This window comes from Empidonax traillii, unplaced genomic scaffold (assembly GCF_003031625.1).
Source record: "Empidonax traillii isolate 1590-97213 ecotype Southwest subspecies unplaced genomic scaffold, ASM303162v1 scaffold353:size574767, whole genome shotgun sequence".
Classification (NCBI taxonomy): Eukaryota; Metazoa; Chordata; class Aves; order Passeriformes; family Tyrannidae; genus Empidonax; species Empidonax traillii.
Genome location: NW_020955546.1, coordinates 565,281 through 574,767, shown reverse-complemented (window position 1 = coordinate 574,767; position 9,487 = coordinate 565,281). Strand labels below are relative to the sequence as shown.

Sequence of the window (9,487 nt, the reverse complement as noted above, 5' to 3'; positions counted from 1 at the left end):
GCACTGAGTGCCGCGGTCCGGCAGACAAGGTGGTGTTGGGTCACGGGTTGATGATCTCAGGAGATCATTTCCAAGCCTGGGTGACTCTGTGATCTCGGGACGTGTTTTCCAGGCTCATCGACCCTGTGCGGGGCGAGGACGAGACAAAAAAACCACCGATTTCGAGTCGCCCGTTCCCGTCCCGCCCGCGGGCGCCGCCACCTTCCCCTCAGGGCGCGATCCCCGCCCCGCCCCGCGGCACGTGACCCCGGGGGAGGGGGCGAGCTGAGGGGGGGGGTGTGCGCGCTCTGCACCTGTCAGTCAGCGCGTCACTTCCGGCCGTGGCCGCCGCTGCCGTCGGGGACCCCCCGGTCGCGGTCGGGGCTCGGAGCCGCGCTGAGCGCACGGACGGAGCCCGGGCCGGCAGCGCCGCGGCCGCCACGACCACGACGACGAGACAGCGGCCTAGGGGGGATCCGCGGCGGCCGCCGAGAAAGGGGGGAGAGCCGGGACGGGCGCGAGGAAGGGCTGCGAGCGGCGCGGAGCGGAGCGGGCAGGGCAGAGGCCCCGCGGCGGCCCCCGGGGTAGGAAGGGGCGGAGGGCGCTGCCGGCGCTGCCGCGGACGGCGGGGAGGGCGAGTCACCCGGCAACGGTGAGGGGCGCGCGGCGCATGCGCGGGGCGGGCGGGCGGGCGGGGGGTGCCCGCGCTCGGGCGGGTCCGGTGTCGCCTCAGCGCGTCGGGAACCTTCTGGCACCGGCAGAACCTTCTGGCACCGGCAGAACCTTCTGGCACCGGCAGCGCCGCCCGCCCGGGCCGAGCTGTCAGCGCCGGGAGCGTCCCCCGGTCCCTCCAGGAGCTGCCTGCCCGGCCCGGCCCCTCCTCCCGCGGGTCATCCATCCCCCCACTGCGAGGGGGCTCCGGCCCCGCGGCTCCTCAGCCAAGTTGCTTCCAGAAGTTAAAAAGGAGGGCAGGCACAGGGCTGGGGTGATGGGCTGAATTCAGGCTGTGCCCAGGATGTGTCATCCGAGGGGGCTGCCGGTGTGGGGTTCCATTGTTCATGGAAGCCCCTCAGGGAGACTGAAACATCCCAGGGTTTCTTGCTGTCAGAAAGTTGCTGTCCCAGTGTTCGGGTGCTCCTCTCCAGGTTTGGAAAAAAAAAAAATCAAACACCAAAACCCAAAGACAGAAAACCTGCCTTCACACCACCGCAACACCAGGTGTTAGTGCTCAGCTCTCTCATTCTCAAGTCTGGCTGCATTTTAATAAATTTTCACAAAATTTTGTGCTGCTGTCGGGCTCGAGGTGGAAAAAAGAGGTAACAAATGAAAAAGTAAATGCCACCTAATGACTCTTGCCTGTTTAAAAGAATAGAAAGTGATTATATCAAAACCTACACTACTGTTTATTTTTTTTTCTGGCGTGTATTCCTGAGTGTCCTCAGGGTTGGAATTGTTAGTATGTGACTTTGGAAGAAATTGTTAAACTGGATTAGCATTTAGGTTTGAAGTTTTTCTGTCTTCCGTGCAGTTTAACTTGCCAGCATAAAAGGAGTAAAAAGCTGGTTTGTTGGCCTATATTATAAGCAATTTAGCTATTTTGTTTGTTTTCTTTTCCTTGTGAGTGCTCATTACTAGTACATTGCTTTATGTGTTCTTTGTTGCATAGATTTGAAGGCATTTAGAATCTTTTTTTTAATCTGCTTTGTCTGTATTTTGTACATTGTGCAGCACCATAGGGATCCTTTCCTTGCCTTGACAATGTTACAATAAGGAATCAAATACCTCAATGTTTTGAAAGCATCAGACTGGAAAGTTACTGTATTATGTGAGAAAAATCAATCAAGCGGAGTGTTCCGTGCTTGCATTTGAAGGAGCTGACTCGGAGGAGCTCCAGGTTAACTTCTAAATGCCTGCAAATTTTGACAGGGGCGGTGTGTCGAAACGTCTGAGTTCGGCAGATGAGAGTTATCTGCTCAGTCCTGGGCTCGTGCTACTTGTAACACTGCAGGATCTTCTCACAGCTCGTTAAAAGCCTCCCCATTTGCACTGCGGGGCTCCTGCCCCAGACCTGTGCGAGCAGCGAGGCTTTGCAATGTCCAGAAGGGCTCGTCTGCAAAGGCAGGTGAGGCTGCAGAAACATCCCATGCCTTTGGAACAGGCATCAGTGTGTGCTGAGCCCCTGCTTTTTGGGGTGGTTTTCTTTCTCTCCTATTCAAATGCTCGGGCTTTTGAATTGTAGCTCAGCAGCGATGCTCTTTTCTAGGGAAGTGAGGAAAACCTGCCAGATCCTGAGGTGGTTTTTTTTCAGTTTGGATATTTTTTTTTTGGGGGGGGGGGGATGGTGGTTCTGTTTTTGGTTTTGTTTTTTTTTTTCCCCATCCCCCACAAAAGAAGCTGCAGCTATAGGGAAGAGGAAGTGATGTCGGTAAGAGAATGCCTTTAAGTTGTCCTTAAATTCGGTGCATAACACCAGGTTAATTTTATCACACAGAAATCCAGCGGCCGTTTGGATGGGAGTGAATTGACTCCTTGCGGGGCAGTTCAGCGTTTGCATCTGTAAGAACTAGAGATGGCAAACCCTTTTAACTTTTTTTTTTTTTCCCTGCATTGCAGGTCTGGTTGTATATTTGTTGATCATTTCAGCTGTGAGGACTGGTATTTAAGGACCAGAAAAATAACACTCTATCCAGAACATCTGAGAAGGAGATACAGGATTGAAGGACTATTAAATCTTCTGTGAAGGGCTGTGAAAGAGGGAGATTTGTTACTTGTCATGCACTTTGTAAAGTGATGGCTCTATCAGTTTTTCCAGCAGAGGGGTTGTATGTCTCGTGTCATAATTGGATTCAAGCAGAGAATAGAAGAATTTTACGTTGCTCTGTGAAAAGTTACTAAAATTGAGCCATTCAATTTTGAGTCTCTTGCTGACTGTTATTTTCTGCAAGTTATAGATTTTGCCTGCAAAATTTTTGTTTGAGAAAGACCAGCTGTCTCAAGGCTTTGGTATTTTCGGATTTGTCTTCCTGGTTTTGTACTGGCATAGTAGCCAGGTGTTGGGATTTGTGAAAGTTCTTTCAATTCAGGTGAATACTGTGAATTCTTGCAGCCTAAAACATGATGTATTTGTTACTGCATCTTCTACCGGGCTTTTTTTTTTTTTTTTTAGTCTTTAAAACATAGTTTAGAGGGTGATTATGGTGCTGAAAACCTGTTAGGTTTGCAGTGTATGGGTGGAGTCCTTCACTACAAGAAATAGGTGATATTTTGCGATTACCGTGAAAATAGTTCTATTGTGATAGGAACAAACAGTTACTCTTGTGGTCTTTCACCGGAGAACGTGTGAAATTTTGTGTATTTAAAAACCAACCAAACAAAAACCCAAACAAAAAGTAAAAGACCTTAAAAGACAGATAGTTCATTGTATTTGTATTCCAACAGCTTGTAACAAAGGCTGTGGTTGCAGAGGCTTTTTTTTTCTATTGAGAGGTTGAAGTGGTTTTTATTTTCTTCCCTGTCTGGACATTTGTGAGGACGTTTGGGTGGGGCAGCTGCTGGATCTGAGCAGAGTCTCTGGTGGGAGCCCTGCATTGATTGTCCGGGTCCAGTCTCCGAGTGGCACCTCACGTGTCTCTTCTGTTCAGTGTTCCCTGCAGTGTGTTCAGGATTAAAATCAGTGCTCATCTGTGTAGGATGATAATACATGGACAAAACTGAAAAGGTGAGAGCTGGAATCTTACGAATGTGGTTCTTTCTTCCTTTATACTCTTTTTTTTTTCCTAATGTTTGAAAGGTTTTCTCCTCTTTTTGCCGAACTCCACATTTAATGAAATCTTTTGTTGCCTTGGCGCTCTTGTAATGTAATCAGGTTGCTTAAATTTAGTCTGCAGTGTGATTTTTAACCTTATGATTTCTGTTTGTCTCTTCAAATTTACTCATAACCAGGTTGCCACGGGAATTGGTTGTGGGAGAGAACTCAGGACCAGTCCTCTTATTTCTTTTGTTTTTGGTTTCCCCTTCTTTCCCTGCCATTCCAAGAGTCACTGGTACAGAATGGAATGTGTTGCTCCTGCAGCGGGGATGCTGAGCCTGTCCTGTGTTGGGGTGGCACGTGCTGGTGGCTGTGACACAGGCGGTGTTTTCGTAGGGAATGGGCTGTGTAATCGTTTTGTAATCTGCTGAGCTCCAGCCCTGTGTTTCTGCTTACCTGTTTGTCAGGGGGGCAAAACGAGCCGATGATAAAAGTATGTAATACGATAACTTCTGCATAATGAATCAAGGCGCATTATATATTTATAGTTTGCTTTTTCGGTGCCTCTGAGGGAGCTCGACTTGCGTTCCCAAGTCTGTTTTCACAGCAGTGTCAGTTGTTAAACTGCTTTGGTTTTATAACACGAAGCTCTCCAGTTGCAGGGTTTTACCGATCATTTCCTCCTGCCTGGTACCTTTCTGTGCTCTCACAGTGCCCCTGCCCTGAAGTTCTGCATTATCTGATGCACAGACAATTATCCCTGGGTGGTTGCTGGAGTAGAGCTTTGCACTGGGGGGGGGGGGGGTGGCGAGTAGGATGACGATAATTAGCTGTTACCCAAGATACAAAAGCCTTTTTATTTATTAACTACTGTTGTTAAGAACGTGATGGGATCTGCGCGAGCAGGAAGTTCCTTTCTCATTCTGCACATGTGCATCGGCAGCAGCAGATGAGAACAAATCTGGCCGTGTGTGCTGGTGGGTGTGAGGCACTGAGCAAACATCGACTTTTTTCTGGTGTCGCTGGTGGTTCGATTTCATTCCTCTTGCTACAATAGACTTGGAGGAGGATTATGAGCTGCTGTAATGCTGCTAAAAAGCCTCTGGATTTTATCTAGTAAGTGAATATTAAACATTATTTTTGCATATCAAAGCCAGCTAACGTTTTAGTGATCCCTCAGCTTGTTCTTTGAGGATGTAGAATTGGTTTACAATGTTTGGGATACCTAAAATCAGTCCCTGTATTTTAGGATTTACTGATAAATAGCATCTACCTGTCATGAAGATCTGTTTTTGGTGAGCTTATTTACAGATAGAGATCAGGTGTTGTCAGCTAAAAATGTAGACTAAACTATACGGATTGAAAAATAAATAGTAATCAGTATGGTGGTTTCTTGGCTTGTAAATTTAAAAACCAAGAAAATCCCAGATTCCTTTAGTTTTACTAATATATTTTCCAGAGGAGCTTTGATGAAGTGTTCTGTTGCTTTCTTCCATGGTAAGGACATAAAGGCTTAATTTAAATTGTTCTAATTTGTAAATTAGAAGGCTTGCTAGTGCACTTCCAGGAAACAAAAATTGCATTATAATTGCATCCTCCTAAATCTTGGGTTGTATTTTTTGTGCTTCCATTTGCTTTGTGAGTATAAGCAGTATTTTGTCAGTGGGGTGGTTTTTGAGGCAATCTCAGAAGTGCTGGTGGCGAACGAAGGAGGATTTCTGCTGATGGAGTTGAGGTTTAGTGTGTGTGACTGCACATGCGAAGGCACATACAGGCAAGTAGTGAATTAATTAAAGAGCTGGTGTTCGTGCTTCTGCTGACTCCTTTTGTGATTGTGTGCAAAACTGCAACGAGCTTGTTCCCTTCTGATTCCCATTTAACCAGAAAGCAAACGGGGCAGTGAAGAGTCAGTGACTGATGAGAAACTAAGGGAGCAGGGAGGCATTTCTGCTTCAGAAGGCTTTTATTCCAGCATGCTTTCCTTCAACACTGCAACTTGAATTCTGCAGTTATACTTAATTTCAAACGTTTTGCCTTTGTGGGGATGGGGATTTTAAGACCAGCTTGTTAAATTTAAGGTAATAACTGAGCCCAGTTGCCTGATTTGCCAGTCCAGACTTGTGCCTGAAATACCTCTCCATAGCTGATTTCACTGGCAGTCAAAAAGAGGAAATCTTGCTTTAAGAGTCTATTTTAAGCTTATCTTGCTGGGTTTACAACTTTTGTTTTAAATAATTTTTGTTTTGGACTATTCAAATTATTAGTGACTACTTATGTGTGATTGTTCTTTTTCCGTGGAGAGTGCTTGAATATGAACAGAACACTTTCTGCTTGCTTTCAGCTGTGCTCTTGAGGCAAATATTGTTTGTCCTCTTCTGTGTCCTGGGTTTGGTGGTGGTGTTCAGATGAGCACCACAAAAGTTGCCTGGGGAAGCCTCACACCCCTCAGCTGGCTCTGCGTCACGTGGGGAGAGTTTCTACCATTCCAACTTGGAATCTGTGGCAGAAGTTTTCGCCCATCATTTAGGAAGTTGGGAAATCTGGTACAACTTTGAACATTTCAAAGTTAGCAGAAAAAAAAGAGAATTCTTTATTCTGCTTTAACAGTAAGTTTGCATCCAGGAGGACGTCATGTATTTTGTCTGGTTGTAAATTGTATAACTAACATAATATAGCATATATCAAATATAGAGTAAGGAACTTAAAACTTTGTGACGCTTGATGGCTTTTGGGGAATTTTATTTGTAAATAAACTTCCTTGTGCTGCAGCAAAGGAGCATTGATCCTCTCAGTGCTGGAGGATGTGTATGTGACCTTTTAGGGCTCGTGGGTGGCTCACAGGGTCACAGCACTGCAAGCTCAAAAAGCCAAAAAACTCGAGGTGAATTTCCTGAGCAACAGGGACAGGCTGTTTTCTTACCCTAGGACACTTTTTTCGTATCTAAAAAAAAAAAAAAAGAAAATCACTGGGCATGTCTGCTAATGCCACGTAATAAATTATTAAAGCAGAACAGAGCAGCAGTCACTGTTAGCTTTGGGTTTGGCTTCAGAGACAAGATGAATTTCTTGCTAGATAAAACAAGCAAATGAAAGAATTGCTTGAATGGCTGAGACTTGGGGCAGAAATTCTGCAGGCAGAATTAATGTTTTCGTTCCTATGGCTCGGTCTCAGTTCACAGCCTTCCTTTGTTTATTTGTACTTGTTGCTTCGTTCCTTTGTTTTGAGGAAAGGTGGTGGAACCCTGAGGACTTTAATTTGTGTTATTTGTAGTTCAGTCAGTAATGTAAAAGCTGAACTAATTGTAAGTCTAAATTTTCTTGTGTATTCCTCAAATATGACAGGTTAGCCGGCTGCGCTGTGTTTTCTTTAGTGGCATTTCGTGTGTGGGTGTGAATATTTCTTTAATTGCCAAGATAAGTGAATGCTGTTATGATGGCAAAATGAAGCTCATGGTGCTGTTTTCCCAGCAGACTCTGTGAAGAACTTGCCTTAATAAAAAACTCCAAACAAAGCCAAGTTTTTTTAATAATGTGTGAGGACTAAAATTCTCAATATAGAAGAAAACTGTATTTTACCTTCATTTAGGATGCCTGGGCTCAGCATGTTGCAAAAGGACATAGCATGGTTTTTTTTCAGCCTCTTGTAAATGAATGAACTTGCAGTATAATATGTGGTCATAATAAGATGTACTTTTAGTTTTCTGTATTTAAATTCTCTAGAACATGATTGTAGCTTAGGGATGTTTTAAAATGTTGTGGTTTTTTCCTTGATAAATCTTGTGGAGCATTTAGGCTGTGAAATTGGGAGGGGGAAGCACATGTTTGAAAGGATCAGGAAAATATGGACAAAAAATAGGAATAGTTGAGTGGATGGACCAGCTCCTGTTTTCTGACTTGTTTGATCATGGCAAAAAAACTAAAAAAAAAACCTTAAAAAAAAAAAACTTAGAAAAAAAAATCCACAGCAATGCTTAGTATTTGTAAAAGGCTCCAGAAATAATCCTGAAGGTTCCATGTCTTGTCCTGGTTTTCTTCCATGTCTGCCTGGAAGTGCTGCACTTCCTGAGTCACGGGAGGGCAAGCGGGAAAGCTTTTGATCCGTAGAAGAAGTGGAGATATAATGTTTAATTATTAACAGTTTTACAATGTTGCAAATAGCAGGAAATAAAACTTGCTGGAAGTTGAAGAAGTTTCTGAGAGTTTCCAGCTTTTTCTATACTTGGTAAATAGCAGCTGCATTGTATCGCAGCCGGTGAAGATCCCAAAGCCTGTGTTAAAAGGGAAAAGGCGTCAATGATTTGTAAATGAATTGTTGCCTGTAATGATGTACAGGAATGTGTCTATAAGTATGTGTGTATCTGAGAGGGTGAAAATGAGCCTTTCACTAATTCTAGGTGATGATAAGCCATATAAACCTTTGTTTAAAGTATAAGCTTGGGTTGTAAATCCGGTTTTGCTCTAACAATGAGACAACCAGGCTCTTTCAACTTCATTGTTGCGTTGCCAAGCCAGTTAAAATAGAATTTTTTTTTTTTTTTCACGTCTCCTGAATGAAATTAATGTTCAGGCAGCCTGCTTGTGTGCAGCACCTGGTGAAAGGGGTGAGTGAGCCGAGCACAAAGTTCCCTCTGCTGAGAAAGCTGCACCTCGAGAATGTCCACTTGGTGCCCAGTTAGAAAGAAGTGGTTACTGCTAAATTGGCCTCTTTATTTGGTGTGTTTGCTGGTTGTAGCAAGGCAGCCTGAAACACTGTGGCAGATCCATCAGAGGTTTTCTCCCAGCTGGCCAAGGTATGAGGTGTTCTGGTTTGCTGTGGACAGGTAGGACTTTAAAAAATAGACCTTGTGCATCTTCATAATGATATATTGGGATTGATTGAAAACTTACATATGTTGGCTTTCTCTTATTATACCAAAACATTCAGCAAAGTGGCTGTACAAAGCCTTCAGAAATTATAGGAGAGCCATGAATTGCAACTGCTTCACTCTTGGAATCTGCCACAACCTCTTAGTAACCAAGAGGACACAATATCAGATTTGAAAATTCTTGGTTAAAAACCTCCCACAAGCAAACAAAAAAAGTAAAACCTGCTGATTGCAATATAACCCTTCATTTTCTGTTGCCAGCTCACCTGGAATCCTGATCTCAGCCCAGGATTCACTTGTGTGAGACATAACAGATTTACAACCTGTGTGTAATACAAGACAATAGACAGAGGCAGATGACACAGAGCAGGAAAGAATATTGGTCAGCATTGCTGACATCAACAGGCAGAGACTTTAACACTTTTAAGTCTGAAATATTTCTTCCTCTGGGCTTCAGTGCAAGAAAACAGTGAGCAGGTTGAAGCAAGCTAGTTTTGCCCACTAAGAGTTGCTTGAGTTTAGTTAAAATAAACAGGTAATGCTGGGTGAGATCAAGGGGCTGAGGTGACCCCTTGATTTGGGACTTTATTTCAGCTCCACTGTGCCGTGAAGCTGCAGCTGAAATTTTTGATACCACAGAAAATGATAATTCTGTTGCTGTGGTTTGTAGCTATTTTGAGAGCTGAGAACACGAAAAATGTCCAGATAATCTGGATTATATATTAAAGGTGGCAACAGTGGGGGTGGTTCTATGGAATCTGACTTGGGGGAAGTTGCTTCCTGGATCCAGATCTGATGATCTCTTGGACTTCGATCTGGCAGTTGGGACACGTAATCAGCTTCCTAGACAAGATGATCAGCACCACTGAAACTGCTTAGTTAGGACTTTGGGTTT

At 44.4% G+C, this 9,487-nt stretch overlaps 1 protein-coding gene across 8 annotated transcripts in view; it reads left to right on the top strand.

Annotated features, from left to right (window-relative positions):
- Positions 1–469: 469 nt before the first annotated feature.
- Positions 470–9,487, top strand: part of FAM13B (family with sequence similarity 13 member B) — a 40,784-nt gene continuing 31,766 nt past the window's right edge. For 6 of the 8 annotated variants that reach the window (XM_027892478.1, XM_027892474.1, XM_027892479.1 and 3 more), the window contains exon 1: positions 503–631. The gene's annotated coding sequence lies outside the window, so the exon portion shown is untranslated. Of the gene's footprint in view, positions 632–4,734; positions 4,844–9,487 lie in introns of those variants that run through there. The other 2 variants (XM_027892473.1, XM_027892472.1) reach the window with 2 other exon arrangements.